This window comes from Culex pipiens, chromosome 1 (genome assembly GCF_016801865.2).
Source record: "Culex pipiens pallens isolate TS chromosome 1, TS_CPP_V2, whole genome shotgun sequence".
Taxonomy (NCBI): domain Eukaryota; kingdom Metazoa; phylum Arthropoda; class Insecta; order Diptera; family Culicidae; genus Culex; species Culex pipiens.
In genome coordinates, this window is record NC_068937.1 from 126523253 (window position 1) to 126549642 (window position 26390).

General features: G+C 39.3%; 1 protein-coding gene and 1 long non-coding RNA gene across 10 annotated transcripts in view; one reads left to right on the forward strand and one right to left on the reverse strand.

Annotated features, from left to right (window-relative positions):
• LOC120421797 (uncharacterized) overlaps window positions 1-26390 on the forward strand; it is a 418386-nt gene that overhangs the window by 207401 nt on the left and 184595 nt on the right. The gene's annotated exons all lie outside the window — the stretch shown is intronic.
• Window positions 7847-9327, reverse strand: LOC120421802 (uncharacterized). Its single transcript, XR_005606025.1, has 3 exons — window positions 8993-9327; window positions 8755-8920; window positions 7847-8690 (listed from the first exon to the last, which is right to left on the reverse strand). It is a non-coding gene; the product is annotated as an uncharacterized LOC120421802 (long non-coding RNA).

Below are 26390 nucleotides of genomic sequence, written 5' to 3' on the forward strand. Positions count from 1 at the left end.
AACCCACCACACTAAGCTCACGCATTGATCCTTCTTCAAGAATTTGCCGGAAAGACTCTTCTTGCATCAGCTAAACATCCCCCCGACTCCCGATTTGTGATACCTTCTCGTCCTTCCATACTGCTGCAGCTTTTAGTCCCAGACAACCAGACGAGTCTTCCGATAACTCCTAGTGGTGAATAAGACATCATCGCGTGGTGAGTTTCCAGTAGGTCAAAAAAAGATCTTCGTCTGCCAATCTGTGCCTCTAGTTCTACCTAGACCTGGTGGCACTGCCGAGCAAATCAGAATGTTTATTCGGATCATGACCATAAAAGTGTATGAGAGATGATTGCGGTGGCTCCGGGGTGGACCCGGCGCGGAACTTTTCGTAGTTTCGACGACGGTGGCGTAATTCCGGCCAAACTTCAATAAATTCGAATCACGCACTTAATATTGGTTTTATAGTTGTTGATTCAGGTTAGTGCTGGGTTAGCTGTTTGCGAGGCGAGGGAGGAAATATCGATGATTTTTTATGATTGTAGTTTCACTCCGTTGAGGAAGAGAGGTATACGCTGTGGCGTGCGGCAGAGTCTCGTATTGGTTTTTAATGACGGTAGAATTGATGGGTGCGATATAGACGGCTGATTTTGGGAGCGATTTTCTCTGCTAAGGTCGCCGTTACGATTTGTCGAAGCATGAAATCGGTTTCTCGTACGTGGGTATAATTCTAAAAGCATTCGGCAGTCTCCAAAACAACCACAATCATGCTTTAATCCCAACTGATCTAGCCTCTCGAAAAGTATCCAATTTCAAATCCCACCGGAATTGTATCCATCACGTTTGAACACCTGGACCGGTCTTACCCGGGCAAATCCCACCGAAAGCAAAACTTCCAAGAAAGTTTCAATCCCCAACTCTCGAAGGTCGTCACTTCAAATTCTTCGGAAGGACTCTGCTACAATAGAAAAGAAAAAACAACCTGCCCCGTGGAAGGTGAAATTAACGTATAATCTCGACCTTTCCTAATTTATATTTATAAGACTTTGCGCTCCATGCTAAAAGCTGACGACGCGATGACGCTCCCACGTGGGGGTCGTACGTCGTCGTCGTGGATGTTGGCAAAAAACCTTCGGAGATACCACATGGTCTCACAGTTTAACGCTTTCCCTTCTGTCCTCCAAAAGTGTGCTCAATTATTCATAGAGACTTGAGAATCGCTTATTGTGTAAAGTGTTTTCTAGTGTTATTGCGTCAATTTCAGTTTTTGGAAATGTCACAATGTACCTCCTGTACTTCGATCGTGGGTCCGTCAAAATCCAGGACCTTCGGCGGATCAAAGCACTGGACGGATTTTTTGTGACGTGGCGATTTTACATGAAGAATCCCACCGACGCAGCCCAATGCCACCGCTGTCAAAAGTTCGGACACGGTTCAAGAAACTGCAATAAAAAGTGCGGTGAGACCCCCTTCACCGAAAGGTGCAATTTTCCGCGGAAAGACCAGCTGGGGGAAAACGCCCAGCGCGCGTCAAGTGCGCGAACTGTGATGGAAACCACACGGCGAATTTCCGTGGCTGTGCCAACAGATAAGCTGCCTTGTGCAGCGAAGTTTTTCGACGTCAACAGACAAAACAAACTGTGATTTAGTTTTAAGCTTTTTCTATTTGTATCCTTTTCCTTAGCAAATTTCGAAGGTTTTTTTTTAATTTTTCCTTCTCTTGCCAAATCCATTGTTAGAATATCCAATTACATCTAAATGAATTATAGTTCAAATCATAGTTGAAAGGAACTCCAAAACTCTATAAGGTTATAAGAAACACGAAATTTTAAATTGATTATTTACTAATAAACACTAATTGGATTGAAAAATTGAAATGTCACAACCATGCGATAATTTACGAACCCTAAAGTCAAAGGAAACCCAAACTATGGTGAAGGTTGCATTTGATTAAATAGAAATGCAAACGTTGTTAGTGCTAGTTATAAATTCAATCAAATAAATACTTCAAACAAACCGTTTGTACAAGGTCTGAAATGTGTATACGTGTGTGTGTGGTTTGTTTGAGAGCCACAAATATTTACCCTTAGGAAATTCATCCCTCAAAAAAAAAAAAGAAAAGTTCTCCCGTTTGCGTCCAATTAGTCAAATTGAATTTTTTGCGTAATCTCTGAGAGTGGTTTATTAATTTCGATTTTTTTTTCTCCTCCTTCCATCTGCTTCCAGGTAAGGCTCGTTAAACAACCGGAAAAGCCAGCTACAGCGAACCAACCCTCAAGTGCCCGTTGCCACTTTCAATAATTAATCACGTAATAATTACTTCCTGGTCAAAGTTCATTACGCCAGCCTCCAGCAAAGTCCTCGTCAAGTGATTGACCTGCGTGTGCATAATTGGGTCTGCGGAGGCTGAGTGGGTTTTGTTATGTCAAAGTCAGCATCGGAGGGGCGAAACTGGCCTCTCTGTTTGAGGAAGGTTCCGACCCGGATGTCGTTGAGCGCGTCCGCTCGCTTCGTCATAATTAGCAATGCAACAATTGTTGTCCCAGGCTTGGAAATCGAACTTGTAAGGGGGGTGGTTGTGCGGGGCTGGTGGTCTTGAGGCGTAGTCATAAGTTCATAGCTGTTCGTCTGAGTTTGATCACATTTATGAGCAGTTCTCTCAAATTTCGGTCATTCGATTTTTTTTTGTATTTTTAAATCCATCTGAAACTTTTTTGGTGCCTTCGATATGCCCAAAAAAGCCATTTTGCATCATAAGTTTGTCCATATAATTTTCCATACAAATTTGGCAGCTGTCCATAGAAAAATGATGTATGAAAATTCAAAAATCTGTATCCTTTGAAAGAAATTTTTGATCGATTTGGTGTCTTCGACAAAGTTGTAAGTAAGGATACGTGTAGGAAAAACATGATACACGGTGAAAATAAATTGGTGAATTTTTATTTAACTTTTTGTCACTAAAACTTGATTTGTAAAAAATCACTATTTTTATTTATTTTTATTTTTTGATTGATTCAGAGGACATCAAATGCCAACTTTTCAGAAATTTCCAGATTGTGCAAAAAATCTTTAACCGAGTTATGAGTTTGGAGTCAATACTGTTTTTTTTTTTTTTGAAAAAATCGAAATAATGGTCGCAAAAAATTTTCAACTTCATTTTTCGATGTAAAATGAATTTTTCAATCAAAAAGAACTTTAGTGATATTTGATAAAGTGCAACGTTTTCAAGTTAAATCCATTCTTAAGGAGACTTTTTTGAAAATAGTCGATTTTTTTCATTTTTTAAAATTAGTGCACATGTTTGCCCAATTTTGAAAAAAAATTTTTTTGAAAGGCATGAAAATCGATGTTTTCTAAGTCTCACTCAAACAACTCACCATTTTCTAACGTTCTAACGTTAAAATATAAAACATTTGTGAAATTTTTCGATCTTTCCGAAAACAATATTTTTAATTTTTTTATCAACACTAAAATTTCAAACGGGCGAAACATTCAATAAAAGGCCCTTTTAAAATGTTTTAAAATGTCTTGGATTAAAATTTTTGAAAATATTTTTTTCAAAAAGATCGTAAAAAATTTACGAATGTTTCATATTTAAATATTGTAAATCGGACCATTAGAAGCTGAGATATCGACATTAGAAAATGGTGGGTTGTTTTGGTGCGACTTGGAAAACATCAAATTTCCTGTTTTTAAACCTTTGCATGGCAATATCTCAGCAACTAAGGGTCGTATCAACAAAGTTCAAAAAAGCAAAATATAGAGAATTTTCACAAAATTTCACTAAAGTACTTTTTGATTGAAAAATTGATTTTACATCAAAAAATTAAGTTGAAAAATTTTTGCGACCAATTTTTCGATTTTTTGAAAAAAAAACAGTATTGATTCAAAAATTCATAACTCGCTCAAAGATTTTTTGCACAACCTGAAAATTTCCAAGAAGTTGGCATTTGATGTCCTCTAAAACATATAAAAAAATAAAAAAAATAAAAATAGTGTTTTTATAGCAAATCAAGTTTTAGTGACAAAAAGTTAAAAAACTAACTTAATCCACCTATGTGGTTGGAGCCTTCCTCACTCATTACCAACAATGGCTGATTTGATGGGGTTGTACACAAATTTCATCTATTTTTTTGATCCGGAATAAAAAAAGTACATAAATATCACTTAAGTGACCATATCTCGAGACAGGGTTGCCAGATCTTCAATGTTTTGGACTCGTTGGAAAGGTCTTTTGATAACCTAACCAACGATGGGTCGGATGGTGGAGCCGGACATAGTTTACATACATTTAAGTGAGATCCGGCTACAAAAAAGTACATAAATATCACTTAAGTGACCATATCTCGAGACAGGGTTGCCAGATCTTCAATGTTTTGGACTCGTTGGAAAGGTCTTTTGATAACCTAACCAACGATGGGTCGGATGGTGGAGCCGGACATAGTTTACATACATTTAAGTGAGATCCGGCTACAAAAAAGTACATAAATATCACTTAAATGGCCATATCTCGAGACAGGGTTGCCAGATCTTCAATGTTTTGGACTCGTTGGAAAGGTCTTTTGGTAACCTATCCAACGATGGGTCGGATGGTGGATCCGGACATAGTTTACAAACATTTAAGTGAGATCCGGATATATGTGAAAACACATTTTTATACATAACTTTTGAACTACTTATCGAAACTTCAATCTGTATAAAACTCGATCTATGGGACCCCAAACCAAGTCGAATGCAACAGGTTCGGGTCAAATCGGTTCAGCCAGTGCTGAGAAACATGAGCTAGTTTGTTGGTCACATACATACATACACACACACATACACACAGACATTTGTTCAGTTTTTGATTCTGAGTCGATATGTATACATGAAGGTGGGTCTACGACGTTTTTATACAAAGTTCATTTTTAGAGCAGGATTATAGCCTTACCTCAGTGAGGAAGGCAAAAAAGTTACCAAATTTTTTTTACCGTGTATCATTTTTTCCAGTGTAGTCCATATCCATACCTACAACTTTGCCGAAGACAACAAATCGATAAAAAAATTCCTTCAAAAGATACAGATTTTTGAATTTTCATACATGGTTTTTGTATGGACAGCTGCCAAATTTGTATTGAAAATTATATGGACAAATTAATGATGCAAAATGGCTTCTTTGGGCATACCGAAGGCACCAAAAACAGTTTCAGCCGGATTGAAAAATACAAAAATTAAAATTGAAGAAAAAAGACCGATTTCGTTAAGAATTGCTCATATGAGAAAAATCTCAAAAAATTGGCACTTTTTTTCGTTCAGTGCAGCAATAAATTACGCCAATTTATCTTTCTCAGCTATTCTCGCGACTTCCCGAGGGATTTAGTGCTCTGGAAGTGTACAACTCAATCATTATCAGTTTAGTTTGTGAATAATCAAGTTATTTAGAGTTTATAACAGAGTTTTGGCAGGCTGGCTTGGCCGAATGGTTAACAGCATGGCTCACGGATATATGAAAAAGACAAAAGTGTTCAATTCCGATCGCTTCAACTGGAATTTTGTAGCAATATGGCCCCAGAACATAGCCTGAAATTTTGAGCGCATTTGGTTAAGGTTTAGTACTTACACCATCTGAAGTTAGTATGCAACTTTTAAAAATTTACTGTGGGAAATTTTCACTTTTAACATTTTCTAAGAGAAAGTTTCCCCAAAACCCAATCAAATTTTCCTATTCTCAAGTTTCTTTTAGGTTTTGATCCGGAGAACAACTTTGTAGAACATCACAAAGCGCTAGGAATTGATCCCGAGGTATAAGATATTTTTTGGAGTCCGCTTTGTGATGTTCTACAAAGTTGTTCTCCTGATCAAAACCTATAAGAAACCTCTACTTTGAGAAAAAATAATAGGACATAGGAAAACTTTCTCGAAGAAGAGTTAAAAAATTGAAAATAAATAAATTAAATTTATTGAAATTTCTTTATAACTTCACAATAAGAATGGAACAATTAGGCATTAAGCAAATGCGCTCAAAATTTCAGGCTAGCTTCTGGGGCTAAAATGCTACAAAATTCCGGTCGAGGCGTTCAAAATTGAACACTTTTGTCTTTTTCATATTTCGGTGAGCCATGCTAATGGTTATGCTGTCCGCTTAGTAAGTAAGTTCCCAACTACTCCAACCTTCCATCGGATTGGGAAGTAAAACGTAATGACACTTTTCAATCTAAATTTAAGGTAGTATTCAACCATCCAAAATTACGCCATCCAAATTTAAACATTTTTTTACTGTGTAGATTATTCCACAAACATTTTTGTAGCATCAATTTTCATGGTTTGAATCTCAAGTTTTAATACAGTTCAGTGGCTACGTTTGCTCGAAAAACTTTATTCGTTACGCCAATGTAATCAATTTATAATACCCCGTTCGCACGGGCGAGTTATAGCCGGTTATAACGAAAAGGTTTTAAGTTAAAACCAAGTTATATCCAAACCGTTCGCACGGGCCCGAGAGGTTTTAACGGTTTTAACTATTTTGACAGACTACAGCAGGCTGTGATCATTTAGTGTTTTCAAATATTTTCGATTTTTTACGGTGATGCGGAATTTGACCATTGTTGGCACTCTGTCCGGTAAGGGCCGGGTTTTTTGGCCTTTTTTCGCTTCTGGATTTGGGCAGGATGGCAGGTATTTTAAAATCAAATTTCCATAAGTTCGATTTGTTTTGACTAACTTCATTTACAGAATTTATTTTTGATTGTTGGCCAGATGGAGCTAGTTTGCTGTTTCTATAAAGATGATTCCGGAAAACATCTGAGACGATCTCCACGACCCAACTGACGCCCATTTGTCCTTTCGAAAGGTCGCGCCTTTATGCTGAGGGTTTTGCCTCGACGACTTTCTGGAAGGTCGCCTGAAGATCCAAGTATTCGGGCTGGAAAAGGTCAAGTTCAGGAAGGATTACGATGAGGAATTGGAAAAGGTGTTGCTTCTGGTGATGAAAATTGAGACTGAGTTGAAGCAGGTCCCCGATGGAGCTTAAAAAGTTGTTGAAATGCTGATCAAACTCCGATGTTTTTTGGACGAATCTACCTCGACAAGCATTACATCCAGATACATAGACCGGCTGAAAATCTGCACCTGACCATGATGGGACTCGAAAAAACCAACCGAACAAATTTATACGGGTCGCATGATAAAGTTTAATAAAGTCTGCGAGTATGTTGAGGGGGGTGGGGTGGGGTGGTGTCTGAGGGATATTTACTCTTCATACAAAAAAGATGGGGGAAAGGGGCCATAAGTACGCCGGAAGCATCTTCGGAAGCCGGCTGGTCAGCTTATGCAGAACGCACTGAACCAAGTGCGTTTGTTTTTCGCGGAATTGCGCAAAGGCGTCATTTTCATTAGTTGTAAATTTCCACGAGGTAAATTTATTTAGTACCCGGTGCCGTCAAGGATTTAACTCAAGACGTTTGGTCTGCTAGAGCCAGATTCCAAGTCCTACATAGAAGAAGTGAGGCGAGTTAGACAACAACGAACACGTGTTCTACGTCGACCCTACCGGCTGAATATGGCCAAGAATGAATGGAACAAACTGTGTGCTTATAGTAAATTAGAATTGCTTTTCTAATTTGTTAGGATTACCGGAAGACCGCTACATTCCCTAACCCCGATCGGGGTGTCCGTCGAAGTACTGCGCCTAACCAAAAAATCCTTGAGTATGATGCGAATGGACGTTTGCGAGTTCTTGGCAAAATAATGCACCTCACCCACCAGCAGTACCACCGTAATCAACAATCGCCAGGAGGAGACGACCGCGCTCCTGCAATGTGTGGCTCAAGGGGAGGTTTTCGAGTCACCCTAAACAGCGTTGCGAAATTGTTCATCTTAGAATCCCCTAAAGCATTATCTTTTATTATAGAATTTTAAAAGAACTTCAACGAAACTGGAACGTACTGAACAAATCAAATAAAAGCTGGCCGCCACTTTGGCTAGCGGAAGACAAGGACGCCCCACCATCCTCTCCAAGCCATAGGACGCGAACGTCGACGAGAAACCTGCCTCGCTGCTCCGCTAAGCCGTCCCCACGGTCACGTGGTATCGTCCGTAGAATTCTTTGTTTTCGATCTTGAGCCACTGGAACACCATCGACGTTCGTCAGCATCCAACCCATCCAGCGATCGACTCGCGACACGTGACCTGCAACTGGACCACGTGAGCCATTGGACCCCACCGTTTCCAACCAGCATCGCTGGCGAGCACTCCGACAGTGATCGGCAGGTGTTGTTTGTAGGAGACGCATAAAATCTCCTAGCTAGTGGACCTCACCGGCGTCTGGAAGTACCAAGCTTGAGTGCCACGTGTCCCAGCGAAGTACCACCAGCGTAGGAGTTCTGCACACAGGCAGAGTTTGTGTCAGGTGGCCCGAGAGTCCGACCAAAAGCAGCACACTTGATCGCGAGAATCGGCCAGGAGCGTAGTCTGCGTCAGCCTCTATTCGCCGTGGAACAGCAGCAACAGCGCGAGTCACCAGCAACAGCAGCAGAGCATTGAGTCCGTAGCATGCCCCGTTAAAGCACGTGAGCCTGTCGTTCCCGCCAGGACGCGCCAAATCCTCGGATCATTGGACCGCGCTGGTGACCGATCTGCATCCGATGGATTTAAACGGTAAGGCCGATCCGTAGTGCTTGTGAATCCGGGGTTTGGCAAGTGTTCCGAGATCTAGGCCACCTTCCCGCAAGACTCTGAAAAAATATCGATAGGGAACTTGTTGGTGCAAACGTTCTGATAGGCGAAACGAAGATCTACTTGGAAAACCAGTTCAGTTCTACAACATGCACCGAGCGAAGTGCGAAATCGGATTTCTACTGGAACACATCTTGCACACGTCCATGTGTGTGTATGTCCATTCAGGTTTTTGGGCATTAAGCGGCACTGGATCCGGGGGCAATGGCGATGAATTCCAGGGCAAAATCTGCAAGAGCGTATCGGATCAATAAAATGCTTCCAAACTGCTAATCTCGCAACTTAAAAAAAGATTTCAAACCAAGTTCTTTCGATAGTTCCTTGCCACGGTGCACTATCCACTGTGGAACTTGCTCTGGAACTGGGACGCGCCGATAAGCTGGTGTATTTCAGCAAAGAAACAGAGAAAAAACGTTGTTTTGTTCCTGTCAATGTTGGACGTTTTCAAATGTTTCCAAAGGCTACTATGAGTTTTCAAGTAGTCGAGTTCCCTTTTCGAGCAGTTTTAACTTGGTTATAACTCTTAAAACCGGTTTTAATTTGACAGCTCGTTGTATGGGCAAAACCAGAGTTATAGCCGGTTTTAAGAGTTATAACCACTTTTGGTCTTATAACCGGCTATAACTCGCCCGTGCGAACGGGGTATAACCCCATTGCATCAGAACAAGCAGATGCAAAACCCGGGCTTGCTAGAAAGCCTGAATATGCAAATAATATTCCCACAGCTCTGTGTACGGTATGGAACGCCCACACACACACACCCTTCCAGAGACCATGACCACACTCACACAAGGTCAACCGTAGAAGTGGGAAGGGGAATGGGGAGGGGCGTTGCGCCCAAAGTTAGGCAAATGAATTGTTGCCCCAACAACCGGTCCCACTTCACCTTTACGGAAGTTATCGTGTAGATCAAGTTTGTTCGATTTGTACTTCCGTATAGCAAAGGTCGTAACCCACATGTGAACACTCTAACAACAATACCCAAACACATTTAAACTTTGCCCTGTTTGTATGGTGGTCTGTGTGTGTTTTTGTTGTGTATGTGCGTTGATGCAGATCAGGAAGTCAATTTCTTGCAACTGTTGCATCTTTTACAGCAGAAACGCGCGACTTCAGCGCGCGCCCGGAAGGTAGACTCGCTGCACTACAACGGTTCGGAAGTTGTGCAGTGCAGTGAGAGTTGTTCAACTCAATGTGAAAGTTTCGAGCGAGCGGGTTTTGAAACTTTGTGGCGCTTCCTTCCCGGAGTGGACACGGAAAGAAAGCAATGAGCGAAATCTTCAAAAAAAGTTAAATATGTTTTTTTATGTCAAGCAAAAGTGGATAAAAAGGAAATATTTTTAAACTACTCGGAAGGTTTAAAAAAACTGCGATAACCACTCTGCTCGACAGTGTTGCCAGCGTTTGATCCTACCAGAAAAAAAATCTGCAAGATTTCGTCTTCCGGCACGAATTTTGACGCTGACTGAGCTCGGAACTTTTCCCTTACAACGACTTTGGACTTTTTGAGCTTGTACTTGAAGTTTGAAAGTAACTTCCACGACAGCAACAAGGGGGACGAAACTCCATTACGGGGTAGTTTTGGGCGAAAGTTTCTGTGATGATGTTTACGATATTTTTTTCATTGGAGAGTGCCTTTCCTGGGAAGAAGATTCAATTTGCCCAAGAATGGAAACATTTTCGTGAAGCAAATTGGGTGTGGGTGGATGGCGAGGCAGGAAGCAAAAACAGCTTGGCCGCTGTAGAAATGAGTTGACGATGGAAAGTTGTCGTGCTTTCGAGCAAGTGGAACTTGATTGCGGGGGATTATTTTTAGATATTGGATTATATCCGCTAGAAAAATGCGAACGTTGAAAAGCAAGTAAAGTCTTCTTTGTACAATTATTAAAATAAAAAAACTTATTGTATGTTTATTTAAACATAATATAACATACTTTTTTTATATGCAAATTTCCCTTAAATGCATCATAACTAGCATTGAATTAGCCAAAACTTCCAAGAATCAAATTCTCATCCACAGTTGATTGGTTCAGTTTAAAAAACACTTTAAAATAACGCTCCATCGATTCTCACTTAAAAAGCCTCTCACCAACGTTGAAAATAGCCCCCATCAATACCAACCAATTAACGAATTGAAGATTCATTCACAGAACTCACGTTTCTCTGTAATTTCCCTACCCCAGCCTCAATTTTCCAGAAAAAAACGTGCGAAAATCGAGCGCAATCAGCGGGGGTGGCACAATCATTTGGCCACCATTCATCTAAATTACACAATCCACAACATATCGTCACATCATCAACAATAAACAAAATTGCAGGAACAATTCCGAGCCTTCTCCCCACCTAGCTCTTTTTTGATGAGGAGGTGGAAAAAGTTCGAATCAGCAACCTCTCTTTTCCGGCTCAATAATTCATCGTGCCCAAGCTGGAAAAGCGGAGAACAATGTTCCTCATGCCTTTTTTTGGGTTGGGAAATCTGAAATTTTCGTTTCTCACTCCTTTCGGGAAAAATAGACACTAAAATTAAACACATGGACGGAAAAATCTGAGTCAAAACGATGCGATTTTGCAAACGGATTTCATGATGTCACCACTCACCGTCATTGAAAAACGATTTCGTCAGCACCAGAAGGACTTATGGACGTACAGGATGACGACGTCAGGACGACGCCAGGATTGATGAATTATTCATGCAAGCCTAGACAGAGTGTCTCCATCGAAGAAGGGTGGGGGGGGACCTGATCAATTTTTAATCAGTTATGCAGAATGTGGAATCTGCTTACGGTGGACTTACGATGGAATTGGACCTAGAAAAAGTGTGCCTAGAGAAAGTTAGAAAAAACAACAAAAAATATTTTTTTGGGAAAATTAGTTGGTAAGTTTTTGATATTTTTATAATTTAAAAATACTTAATCTAGGAAAAGCACGCCTGCTAACAATATTATCGAAAACTGAGAAAATTTCCTAATATTTTATTCTTTTGATATTTGCACAATTTCCAATGCAAGAAAATGAAACTTTTTGTGGAATTTTCTGCTCTCTTCAAATAAAACAAAATTTAAAAAAAATATATTAAACTCTATAAAATGTCTAAAATAAGTGCTTATTTAAATTTGGAGCAACACGAGAAAAGGGCGGATAAGCATTTTGACAGCTAGAACTATTTTGCAAACTACAAAACAATACATAACTTTTTCACAAAACTCGAAATGTAAAACTATAGCTAGCTACACAGAAAAAAAAAATCGTGGTAATATTACATCTGGGAAGGAGTACATCTTTTATGTCAGAAAAAAGCTTTAATATTACCTCTGAAAATGTGTAAATTTAACTCATATATGAGATAATTTTACCTCATATAATGAGTAATTTTGCAACAGAAAATGTTCAAAATTACCTATGAAGGTCAAAATTTGTCTCTAAAAATGTGTAATTTTGCTAATTTTCTGTGGAGTTGACCGGATAGATATAGAGTTGTCATCAATTATTAGGAACATAAACAAACCTTGCTTTATAATAAATCACTTTATTATTTCCATCAATTGTCTATATTTAGGGCCACATCGCTGCCTTGATTTCAGTCCTGGCCGAATAAAAAAAACGACGCTAACTTTGGCGATTGGCTTAGAACTAGTATTTTGGGCTTTTCCTTCGTTTCTTATACTATTATTGATTTGCTTCCTTGTCATCAACCGGACCTGAATTATCGCGAGCTCAATCAAGTCCTCTCTTAAAACGAATTAATTCATGCTTCGTTTGACAGTACTAAGAGACAACTTACGTCGAGCATCCGTATCTTCACGAGATCAGCTAAATCTTTTTTTCCACCTAGATCACACGTTTTCATATAAAGAGCGCAAATTTGCGGGAAGTGTCAGAGCAGGAACCGGAAGGAGCTTGAAGAGTACTCGGTGGGGGGACAAATCTGTTCAGCGCGTGGTTCCTTTGCCCTTTGTCCCTTAGCCAGCAAATCACTTCATTCGTCAAACACTGCCATGTCCATCAAGCTGAGCGACCTGAGCTGTGTCTGTAGTCCGGCGACGTCCGGCGGCAGTTGCGACGGATTTCGCTGGAATGGGAGAAAGAGGGAGAGAGAAAGTAGAAAAGAAAGAAGATTTGAAAAATAGTATTTCCACAAACAACCAGTGCAGCAACTCACCGAGTACAGGTATGCGGTCAGTTGCAGCACTGGAAGATTTGAAAAATAGTATTTCCACAAACAACCAGTGCAGCAACTCACCGAGTACAGGTATGCGGTCAGTTGCAGCACAGCAGCAGAAGCAGCACGTTGAAGCCAGTAAGTCGGTCGGCAGCTGCAGCAGTGTTGAACGCACTGTAAACGAATCGTCCTCGCCAGGCGGACACTGCGCGATCCCATCGCACCAGATGGACTCTTTGACACACGCGTTCAGGTCCGGACACTCCTCGGCTGCGGTTAGAGCTGTTGAAAGAGCGTTCATGAACTTGTCGAGAGTTTGCGATGAAGTCCACTTACCAAATTATTTTGACGGTCGCTTGGTCAGGAGTACGCGCCGTTGTCCTTCGGTAGGAAATCATCGATGATCACATTCGAGGGTTCAACTCCTAAGTAGGGATGCTTGTGGGTCCAGCTGGCGTTGAAAACTTCCATCACGTGTCGATGAGAGGTGTCATCCGGTAGGGGACACGCCGTTGCTGAGACGCCCTCGCTCTTTATGACGACGCGTGTCTTCGTTGGGCACCAGATTGGCGTAACGGTGCAGATCGGCGGGATTGTTCTTGCGTAGAAGGAGACTTCGCAGTCGAATGTAGAGGTACTTCTCGTGCGAGGGTTCGATTCGACCAGGGTCTATTGTGGCACTCCATCTGAAAATTGATGATCATTAAGGAGAATTAAGAAATTTCAAAGTCAAACTCACCTCCCCAGCGGACAGCTTGGCGATCCCTGTTACGGCGTTCTTCCGCCGCAAGTCCTTGCAGATGACTGGCGCCTTGATGAATAAGAAAGGTCGCTTCCATGTTGAGCGTGTCCGGTTCATCCAACACGGTCATGTTCCCGGCGGAGAAGTGAACCTCCACCTCGCGTCTGGTCGATCTGAACGCGATCGGCAGCAAGGACCGATTGGTCGTTGAAGTTCTCGGTTTTGGCACTGGGATCGCCGAAGAAGTACAATCGTCCCGTGTCGGGAGACACGCGCGAGTCACTCGTTCGGTTGCCGGTCGTGGCGCGGATTACCCTAAACCGGATTCGCTCTCCGCGTTGCGCCTCGTTGCGATAGATGCAACCAGAAAGAAGGAGATGACTTTCCCGACACATCCCACACTTTTAAATTTACGTCGCACTCAAATCCGGTCTGAACCCGCCATCCGCGGTCAACGATCCTTGGATGTGGACCGTTTCAAATCACCGATGAAACTTCCCTGGCCGAAAGCAATCGTTACACAAACGTTCTCCGCTGGCCACTTCGTTTTAATTTTTCTTCCTGACAGGCCCCAGAACCTGCAAGCTGCACGAGATTACTAGGCACAAATGTTTCGTTCTTGTTAGTTGCCGGAAAATTCACAGATTCTCACAATAAACTATCCAACAGGAACTGGAATGGCATCCCTGGGGCGGAAATGCATAAGTGGTTGTCATCCGGACGCGCGGAACCACTTTTCGCGACGATTTTCTTTGGCCACGTAAAATAAGCACCCGAGCCAGCAGCAAAAATAAACAAAATAATCCGTCCGCGATTTGTTGGGCGAGTTCTGAAAACTATCAAAACAACAAGTTTTGACAGTTGTCAAATTAAGTATCGACCAGTAGGTCGAAATACTGTTGTATGCAATATTGCATCGATATCGTTCCAAAATTACACCTTCCATCGAAATATTAAACCATTTAAGTGTAAAATAAGTTAGGCTAAATTTTCAGTGACAATTCGTCCAAAACAGATGTAATTTTGACCATTCCTTTTTTCAACATTCCATTTTAAAGCTTCCATTTTTACATTATTTTTTGCTGAGTAGCCTCCACGACTACCTTTCAACACGGCTGGTTTTGCTAAGGGGTTACATACATGTAAATCGGCAAAAATGTCAAGGGTTGGTATTGGCACACACATTTTTTTTTTAATTTGATTTCAGGACATTAACATGAACATTTTTAACTATTATCAACATAATTTTGAAGACATTTGGTTGCATTATTGCCGAGATATAGCTATTTGAAGTTAGCAGTTTCAAAAAACGGATGCCACGATATCTCAACACCGCTTCAACCAAATCGGCTCAAAATTTTTGTGAAGACTCATTAAACCGGTCCCGTGTGCATGACGAAGGCCGATTTAAAAAAAGTTTATTTAAAAAAAGATAAAAATATTTTTGTGTTTTTCATATTAAAAATCGTCCGTTTTTAATTTTTGTATTTTTTTGAAAAGCAAAATTTCAAAATCGGGCTTCGTCATGCACACGGGATATGTCTTGAGAGTCTTCATCCCAAATTTCAGCCAATTTGGTCCATCCAATCTCGAGATATCGTGGCACCCGTAAATCAACTCGGTGTTCCGAGAAAAACGCTCACAAAGTTTGACAGTCCGCTTTGCGCATGGCAGAACTTCAAACTTAAATCGTCTTCTACTCACTTAAATCATGACATACTTCATGAAACTTTCAGGAGTGATTGGAATTCATCTTTTTAGAGGATTTAATAAAACATCCGAAATATGAAAAATTTAGATTTTCTACATGTATGTAACCCCTTAAATAGTTGCCTGTTACCTCAGAATTTGCAAAATTGTCCTAGCTGTCAAAATGCTTACACGTCCTTTTGAAATGTTGCTCCAGATTTCAAAGTGAGCAATTCTCTACCAAAACCGGAAATGGATTTTATTTGTATTTTTTGATTTGGCTCAAACTTTGTGGGGGCCTTCCCTATACCCAAATATGCTATTTTGTGTCATTGGTTCACCCATACAAGTCTCCATACAATTTTGGCAGCTGTCCATACAAAAATGGTTTGTAAATATTCAAACAGCTGTAACTTTTGAGTGAATTTTTTGATCAATTTTTAGAAATGGTCACTCATGGTCACTATTTTTAAAAATTGAAAAACTGCAAATATTTCGCTACAATCAAACTTTCGGTGGCTATATCTAGAAAACGGAGCCCTTTATCAAAAAATATGTAAAGTACTTTTCGATTGTAAATTCAATTTTGCATTAAAAAATAATGTCGAACTTGTTTTTGCATGAAACTTCGATTTTTTCCAAAAATCCCTATTTTTTCAAAAATTCATAACTCGGCGGCAGATTTTTTGACCATGTTTCTCTATGGCTCAAAAGTTGCGGATTTTTGTCCCCTAAAACATATCAAAAAATCTCGAAAATCAAAAAATACTTATTTTGGGAAATTGAGTTTTAGTGAAAAAAAAAAGTTGATGAAAAAATCTTCAAATTTTTTTTTCCTTGTACCTATTTTTTTCTCAATAGTCCTCAACAATACCTACAACTTTGCCGAAGACACCAAATTGATCAGAAAATTCACTCAAAAGTTACAGCTGTTTGAATATTTACATACCATTTTTGTATGGACAGCTGCCAAAATTGTATGGAGACTTGTATGGGTGAACCAATGACACAAAATAGCATATTTGGTCATAGGGAAGGCCCCCACAAAGTTTGAGTCAAATAAAAAAATACAAAAAATAAAAATGGTCGAAATCGGCCGATTTCGTAGAGAGTTGCTCAAGTTATTTTGAATGTTGTTCTTGTTTTTTCAGGTGACTTTAACCTATGCATGGCCATTCGTCACCAGTGTTTTGAATGAAAAGAGCATTATCTAACATTGAAAAACGAACAAGAAGTTTTCGAGATATCGCGAGTTGAAAAATCAGGGCTAGTTAGGAAACATCACGGACGATCGGACATGACACCAGGAACAAATTGTCTTCTACATTCAAGTTTTCGAAGTAGCATCGTGCGATTACGCATTATTTCACAAAATGTCTTATGCAATAATTAATTAAAACATTTAGCATTGGTATGGTGCTATAAACAGTTTGTTGGCATTAAGTTTGTCTTTATTATTCTATGTAATTTATTATGGATACTAAAATTGCTGACAAATTGTAAGAAATTTCATTTTAAATATAAATTCATACGACCATTTCAAAAAGTACCCATGAGTTTGCATCATCAGCTGGCATCAGAAACCCTCTGGCACCACTGTAAATGGCTGGAACGTTTGACAGTCACCAAAACCTCGAAGAGCCCACGCAGTAGTCTTAGTGAAGAGCCCACGTTGTTTATCGTGGGCTCTTTACTAATACTACTGCGTGGGCTCTGTGAGTGTAGCAGTATTGGTGTTGTCTGTTTGTTTACACCAAATCTTCAAGAAACATCACTTTTTGTGTGTGCAAATCTGTTACGAAAAAAGGTGAGAAATGTTGCTTCCGATTGACCGGCAAATTTGCCGGGTAGTATTAGACCGGGGACTGATACTTGATACTCCCGAACAACTCGCTGCAATCTCCGGCAGGGAGTAACCGACCAAGTGCAGAAACATCCGTGATTCCGATGATTGTGGCGGAGCTGGTCTTTCCGAGCATCCTTCGATAACCTTCTCCGAGGATTGGCCCACTCCCGCTGTCGACCCGCACAGGAAATCGAAGGAATCGCGTGCTTGTGTAGAATCCGACCTTTTGTGGAATCACAAGAAGTTTATCGCGAAGTGGTTCGAACAAATCTGAACTTCGAGCTTGCAAAACCGTCTTTATCGCAACTTCATCCATAGTCTCTGGCGGATAGGGTCCTTCGGAAACTTGTGTTTGGAAATCCGTCCCGTGTCGCTATTTTTTCATCGAAATCATTTCAACATCATGAAATCAAGCCTTTTTTTACCACGCGGTTTGTTTATTTTCAAATTTTGACAGCAAATGCGTTCTTCATCTTCTTTGTTGTCTTCATGTTCGCGTTGAACATTTAGGTTTCATAAACATGGCCGTCGCGACAGAGGGCTGGAAATGATCGCTGACAGTTCTAAATTGAGGCCGCTTTGCGAACCCCTATTCCACACCCAGGTTGCGACCCAAACTGAAAGAAAAGCTGAGCCATTATGTATTTGCTATGCTTATTTATTGATTTAAAATTTTCGGAAATCGACATAGAGCCAATTTAGGCCCCCCTAGAACGTAACATACTTTATGGATGACGCCTTAAGGAAAAATATGGATTGCTGCATAAAACGACACAGTTGTCAAATAGTTTTTGGCTACATTTAAGAATTTTAGGTTTAGATTCGAAATGTAATAAACCATATAAAAACACATTTTAGCTCTATCGAACGTTCCGAAAATCGTCTATTCATTCAGTCGGTTAATTGAATGCTTGTCTTCTCTACCCCACCCCCATCCCAGATTCTGCTCAAATCCTTGCTCCGTCAGTCAGTTTGTTCGCTAGTCCGTCCGTTCCGGCTGATTGGACCAAGTATTGAGCAGGAAGTTAGGCAAAAAATAATAATACTCGTTTGCCCATCCCTCCATTAGGGCTCCCATACAATTTCATGAATATTGTGGAATTGGCACTGTAACTTTGGGGCAGTTTGATATTTGTTTTGTTACTAACTTTTTTTTGCATATTTTTTTAGAATGCAAAAATTGAACTATTGTTTTGATTCTAGTTTTTCTCATTATCCAAAAGACCCCAACTTGACAATGGCTAATGACACATGTGAATACGAGAGGCTTTCAGGCCAAATAACAGGAAAGCTCGACATGCTGGCAGCCCCCCAGATGATTGGCGTGAAATGGAACCTGTGGGCACTTTCATAATGGTGAAAAGAAGGGGGTTACGCAACCCGCCCGAGGGGGAACAATACACAACAATGGCAGTAGTAACTATCAATAAATAGATTTCCAGGAAAACCATTGAGCAAGTGTGTCGATTCCCATCGATTTGAGCTCTCGATAACGGCGACTGCGGTGGCAAGGCCCTAGACTGAAAGAAAATCTACTGAATTATTCATTTGGTGGGAAAAGTGTGGGGAAGGAGGGAGAAGTGAGGCCGCTGTGGTTTACCCGGAAGAACTAAACTCGATTCTAATAACAGTTCGATTAGGGAGAGTGGGTAGGAAAGGAATGCTTTTTTCGAGGTAAACTTTGGAGTTATTTAAAGATCTTTTATTTCCGGAGGATGGTCGAAATTAGTAGTTTAGGAAACTTAGTTCGTGATAGCGGAATTTAATTGAGGTTTTTTAATGAAACATTATTTTAGTCAGGATTATTACACCACTCAAATTGATCGCATCAAAAGAGGTCACCTGAAAAGAATCTAAAACAAGTACACATTGCAAACAAATAGGGCAACAATAATGGTAGATCCCTTTTTTCTTCTTCCCCAAAACAAAATTGAAACTCCAGAGGGACTTATCGATTCCTCTGCCGGAAATGGAGTTTTGCAGATCTGACCAGAAAAAAAACAGAACAGAGAAAATTTAAAAGAATGATTTTCCTGGTCTGCTTTTTCCCACCCCCCTCCTTAAAAGCTCCAACAATGATCACCTTGCCCTAGGGGGGCTTGATAGAACTCTCCGGTCGGATCTGAGTGTGTTTATTCTTTTTTTTATCCCGGGCCAAACGACGACGACGACGACTGGTGAACACAAAGTTGGTTTTGTTTCGTCGTTATTCTTGTTGTTATCCTTGGGAAGACAACCTCCCTGAGGGGTTCAGATAAAAGTAAACCGTTCGGTGGGGTGACTTTGAAGTTTTAGAAATTCTTAATTTTACAATTTCTTGGGAAAATTGCCTAAAAGTATAGACTAATCTACAATCGATCGCCTGAAAGTAGGCAGCTAGAATCAGTCTTACCCCACTTCACAGTACCGCACCAAAGCTTTCGTTTGATCCTGCTTTCCGAAGAATTTCGAGCCAAATGTTATTGCAACTGTTTGCTGCCTGTGTTTGTGCCCTGCAGCAAATAGCGGTGTTGCAATCTTGTGGATTGCAGTCGTGGGGCGGAATTTGGCCAGGTTGATCCGGGAATGATTTTGCTGGAGAAGAAAGCTTTTCTTTTCGATTGAAAAGTGAATTTAAAACGAAAAAGCTTTCTGGAATTGCTAAAAATTAAGCTTGAGGAAATTTATTTCTTGAATTTTTAATTTGGCTGCAGATTTCTAAAATAACTGGAGAGCTTTTTTTCGAGTTGTTTTTCTCTTTAATTTGAACAATTAAAATCCCATTTCCAATCCCAGCAAAGCTCTGTGACACCTATCTCTACAGCATCCTCCAGCATCGTCAGCTGCTGCTGTAAAATCCCCATTCCACGTGTCCTCCCTTGCTCGCGTTGAACGCGTGTGTTTTTATTGAATCGCTCTTCAAGGGGGATTAAATAAATTGCATTATAATGTCGTACCCGATGTAAACACACTTTATTACAATTATTGCTGATGTTTCAGCGTCAGGGTTTCGCTCCGACACCCCCGCAAGCCAGCAATAGCTGCAGACTGGTTCATGGGGAAACCGGGAGAGCAAATCGTCGTCCCGATCCAGAATCCTGGGCTGCCTCCCAAAAGTGGGAGGGAGCAAAGTACTCTCACAATGGGGTTATAGGAACGATCGTGTAACAAAAGTGGGAGATTTATAGCTGACTATAAAATGGTGTCCCGAGGGAGGGACGTCAGATTGTTACTGAGAAAGAAAAACGGGAAAGTTTTCTTGTTATTGCAAGACAGAGTTGGGAGAAGCTTTTCCAGTATGATTTTGGAATTGAGCGTCTGAAGTATTCGCTATTCGATTTTCACTCTTTTCTCTTCACTTCCCATTCTTAATTCTGTAGCCTTTAGTCTTCACTGTTAAATTTTCAATTTTCAATTTTCAATTTTCAATTTTCAATTTTCAATTTTCAATTTTCAATTTTCAATTTTCAATTTTCAATTTTCAATTTTCAATTTTCAATTTTCAATTTTCAATTTTCAATTTTCAATTTTCAATTTTCAATTTTCAATTTTCAATTTTCAATTTTCAATTTTCAATTTTCAATTTTCAATTTTCAATTTTCAATTTTCAATTTTCAATTTTCAATTTTCAATTTTCAATTTTCAATTTTCAATTTTCAATTTTCAATTTTCAATTTTCAATTTTCAATTTTCAATTTTCAATTTTCAATTTTCAATTTTCAATTTTCAATTTTCAATTTTCAATTTTCAATTTTCAATTTTCAATTTTCAATTTTCAATTTTCAATTTTCAATTTTCAATTTTCAATTTTCAATTTTCAATTTTCAATTTTCAATTTTCAATTTTCAATTTTCAATTTTCAATTTTCAATTTTCAATTTTCAATTTTCAATTTTCAATTTTCAATTTTCAATTTTCAATTTTCAATTTTCAATTTTCAATTTTCAATTTTCAATTTTCAATTTTCAATTTTCAATTTTCAATTTTCAATTTTCAATTTTCAATTTTCAATTTTCAATTTTCAATTTTCAATTTTCAATTTTCAATTTTCAATTTTCAATTTTCAATTTTCAATTTTCAATTTTCAATTTTCAATTTTCAATTTTCAATTTTCAATTTTCAATTTTCAATTTTCAATTTTCAATTTTCAATTTTCAATTTTCAATTTCCAATTTTCAATTTTCAATTTTCAATTTTCAATTTTCAATTTTCAATTTTCAATTTTCAATTTTCAATTTTCAATTTTCAATTTTCAATCTTTAACCTTCAATTTTAAATCTTCCATCTTCTAAAACACAATTTGTTGCTAAACGAAAATATTTTTGTGATGGCCGATTTACTTGATTATTTTCTGATTCAAAATTGGGAAATTTTTCAATCAATCAAAACCTATTCAAATAATTGAGAAGCTAGATTATTCAAGTGGACTAATGTTTTTCAATTTCAATTTTTCCCTTAAAGCAAAAATTCTGCTTCGAAACATTTAAATATGGTTGATTTTCAAAATGAGCTAACCTCAGTCTCGCGTTTTCAATCCGGATCTCAGAATTTTCAATGAAAAATCCATCTTCCATCTTGCATTTTCTATCTTCCATCTTCCATTCTCGATATTTCATCTTTCATCTTCCATCTCTTCATTTTTAACTGTTCATTCTCCCCTATTCACTCTTTATTCTATATTTTTCATTAATCACTCTCCACTACTTTTTACTCTTCAATCACAAATCTTCAATCTTCAATCATATCTCATCACTGTTCATATTCTATTAAATATTTATTCTTCACTCTTAATTTTATATTCTTTTCTCTTCACGCATCCACTTCAATATTACTTTTTCACTTATCACTCTTCACACTTCACTCTCCACTCTTCACTCTCTACTATCCACTCTTCACTCTTAACGCATCACACTTCACTCTTCACTACTCACTTTTCACTTTTCATTCTTCTTTCGTCACTCTTCTTTCTTCACTCTTCACTCTTCACTCTTCACTCTTCACTGCTCAGCTATTAATTACTCTTCACCAGTGTTGCAAATGAGTGATAGAAAAGCTATCAATAGATTATCTCTGCACCAAAAATATCCGAGAGTATAGCGGCCGTCAATATAGCTTGTTGAGATCTCTTCTTGTGTCTCGTGATTCCCAGCAATGTCATTCTCTCTCTATCACTCCTCTCCTTTTCTTCGACTATGCGCTCTCGCCGCTGAGTCTCTCAATCTCTCCGAAAACTGCAATGAGAGAACGCGAGATGGCGATTAGGAGCCGACCACGCATGACGTCCCGTTAAACTGCGTTTGCGAAATTAGTTTTGTGGCGGCTTTTGTTTTTAAACGCTGTTGCGATAGGATGATCGTGGAAGCGGGAGTGAGAGAGAATATGAAAACGAGGAGAGAAGAGCAGTTGTATTTCAGGCATGATTATTCAGGCGGGATGATTGTAGTTGCTGAGAGCAGATATTTTGATATTTTAACAACTCTGCTCTTCACTCTTCAATACTCTCGGCTCTAGCTCTATATGGGTCATTCCATCTCAACTGTGCACGAAAAAGTGCAAATTTGAAAATTACCCTCTCCGATCCTGCTCAAGTTTGGCTGAGCTGTTGATACTATCAAAACATGCAAGAATCCCGAATTTCATCCGAATCGGACCACCCCCTCCATTTTTGTACCTCCCCAAAAAATTGACTTTTTGGCGATTTTTGGCCAAACCTCCTAGTTTCAAACGGCGATAGCTCAGGAACCACAAATCTCAGAAGGTCGTTCTTGGACTCAATTTTGAAGGAAATCGGACGTAGAATCCATTTCCGTGATCAAAATGTTGATTAATTTATTTCTTCTACCTGTATTGCGCAATTGAAAACATTAAACGGCCGTATCTCAAAACACCCCAACTTATTTTTTTTATTTGACCTCACCATCGTGTTCTCCGGCCAATTTTACATAAGAATCACCTATCGACAGAAATGAATATGTTTCGTTCCAGAGATATCGAATTTTAAAGTTTTGTGTTTTCGAGATTACCTGCATCAGCTTCATTCGCCGCATCTGCTAGAAGCACACAGGCGGGCTGATCAATAACTGCTACCTGGCCATTTATTGAAATAATATTTCATCATAAATAATCTTCATCAAATTGAGCAAAAATTAACTGTATAATACTGTAGGAAACTGAAGTTTAATCGCAAATGTTTATCTGCTCAAAAAAAATTAATGAAGTGGAGCAAAATAGTGCCATTCAGCAAAAACCCCAAAACCTGCTTTATTATTATTATTATTATAGTTTATTATTGACACTTTACCATAATTCTGATATATGGTTTAGATTGATCATATTAAATCAATTTTTATATAGTGAGCCAGCTCCATTTCATTAAAATATGATTTTGGTCAAGGTACATTTAATTAAAAAAATCCATATACGTGAGGACAGCAGCCGTATTGTGTTCCAAGAATCCAAGAATGATGGATGAAAAAAAACACTGTTGTTCGGACGGTGTCGAAATCATCGCAACTAAATTTGGAGAATTAGCCGCTTTGCAGCAGATCAAACTTTGTGATTTTCTTACATTTTTCAGTTTTATACATTCCAGAAATCATTTTCCTACTCTTTGTGATCGTCCTTCACTAGAGTACAACGTATCAACAATTTTTTTTCATTTTAATTCATATTTTTACTCAATAATGTATCGTGCACTTATTTTTCAGTGTTACTAACAAGATTAACTCTCGGGTGAGTTTTTAAAAAGCCGTAAGAGCCATTGTGACCTCTGACACTAATTTTCGTTTTTCTAGAAAATGAAACAAAATTTCATTTATTTTAAGTTTGGGGCACTTGAAGGACGTGTAGATAAACAATCTCGAGCATTTTGATATTGGTTTTTCGTAAGTAGGTCGAATACCGATGCAAAAAGGACTTTGTTTAACAATGGCTCTTACGGCTTTTTGCATTTTCCTCTCGCTCCGTCGGAATCCAATTCTGCCCTTTACTGTGTGTCGTCATTGCTCTGTCCAGTGGGTTAACACAGAAATTCACTTCATTAATTTTTTTGAGCAGATAAACATTTGCGATTAAACTTCAGTTCCCTACAGTATTATACAGTTAATTTTTGCTCAATTTGTTGAAGATTATTTATGATGAAATATTATTTCAATAAATGGCCAGGTAGCAGTTATTGATCAGCCCGCCTGTGTGCTTCTAGCAGATGCGGCGAATGAAGCTGATGCAGGTAATCTCGAAAACACAAAACTTTAAAATTCGATATCTCTGGAACGAAACATATTCATTTCTGTCGATAGGTGATTCTTATGTAAAATTGGCCGGAGAACACGATGGTGAGGTCAAATAAAAAAAATAAGTTGGGGTGTTTTGAGATACGGCCGTTTAATGTTTTCAATTGCGCAATACAGGTAGAAGAAATACATTAATCAACATTTTGATCACGGAAATGGATTCTACGTCCGATTTCCTTCAAAATTGAGTCCAAGAACGACCTTCTGAGATTTGTGGTTCCTGAGCTATCGCCGTTTGAAACTAGGAGGTTTGGCCAAAAATCGCCAAAAAGTCAATTTTTTGGGGAGGTACAAAAATGGAGGGGGTGGTCCGATTCGGATGAAATTCGGGATTCTTGCATGTTTTGATAGTATCAACAGCTCAGCCAAATTTGAGCAGGATCGGAGAGGGTAATTTTCAAATGCTGTTCCGCTTCAGATGGAATGACCCATATTCTGTTTATCAGTACTCTCCCCCTCTTCTCATTTCTTTTTCACTGCTCACCCAACTCTTCTTCTCGCAAGCTTTTCCCATCACTGCTCACAGATTAGAAAAGACGAATCAAACCACCTCGTCATCTTTCTTTTCGCCACGACCTCCAACAGGGCGAGCGGTGTTCCCCTTTTGATTGGTTGTTAATCCCGAAGGATTCGCATGCAAATCAGGTCTCGAAAAAACGTGGATCAGGTGCTCGGGCCAAAGTCACGAATAAAAGAGCCGTTTGTTGTTATTGCCAATCAGTGCTCGATTTTTCACCGCATTTAACGAGTTTATTCGGGCTCTGGAACGAACGGGTTAAGGTCGGACAGCTTGTTTACGGGCCAATAATCGAACCGTTTTCGGTCACAAATCAGAGCTGCCAGCTGCGCTTTGAGCCGGCGAAGCATTTGAACGCTAATAAATTTGTTTATAATAATTCAACCGGTGTGCCCAGGTGAGCGGGAGTGTGGCTTCTTTGGGGGTGCTCAAGATGCAGCGCGAGCAGTTTTGAAAATAAAGGGTCGTAAACTGAGTGGAGAAGTGGTTGTCAAATTGGATAGATGCAAATGTTTCATGGTTATAGTCTGAATTTGGTATGGAAATGTTCCAGTTGTGTTAAATTCTCGTTTTATTTATAACCTATTAAACTGCAAAACTGTTTTCGACCAAGAAAACAGAAATACTAAAAAAAATCAACTTTGTTATTCAAGCAGTTTGGAAAAATTACCCTTTCTAGTGCCGTACCGAACTAATTAACATTACCAAGGGGCAATTATCGCTTCTTTTATGGCCATTATCATCACTGAAATCCAGGCTTAATTACGGAAACCATCGAGAATAACGTGACCAAAGTTGCATCGCAAACGTGAGCAGCGTTAAACAAGGTTATGAACACTTCATGGCAAAGTCTAAATTAAGGCGCATTCATCGTACTTCATTACAAGTATGTATCACAAATCAGCCCACTTTTAAATGCCAACGTTTGCAACAATTCGTGTAACATTTTGCAAAAAGAAAAAAAAACAAACCTGTCGAATCACGTTCGAGGGCAGAACATTAAAGTTATGAAACCACCAGCGCACGCCGGGGCCTCGTTAGGGAAAACGCCAACGTTGCTAAATAACCCAGTTCTTCCGTCGACCGGAAGAACATCAACAGCGCCACCGCGAGGCGGGCGCCGACGCGCAATAAAAGTCCAGGGAGTAAATTAAAAAATAACATCGAATTAATTAAATCAGAAATTTATGGGCACGTGTAGCCTCGACGCCACAACGCTCATTTGTAGTTGCGGCAATCGAAGGTTTTTCTTTTTTTTTTGCGAGCAAAGGGACACGGCGTAATAAAAGCGGTTTTTTTCTCGCAGCATGTGAGAGTGTGATACACTTTCCGGAGGGAAAAACGGGAAAAACTCGTTACATTTTCTCGGAAAGCTGTCATTTTATGCGGTTTTACCGGGGCTTCACTTAACGCAAATTGGCAAGCTTTTTGCCATTTGATTCAATTAATGAAATGGAAAAAGAACTGCGACTGACA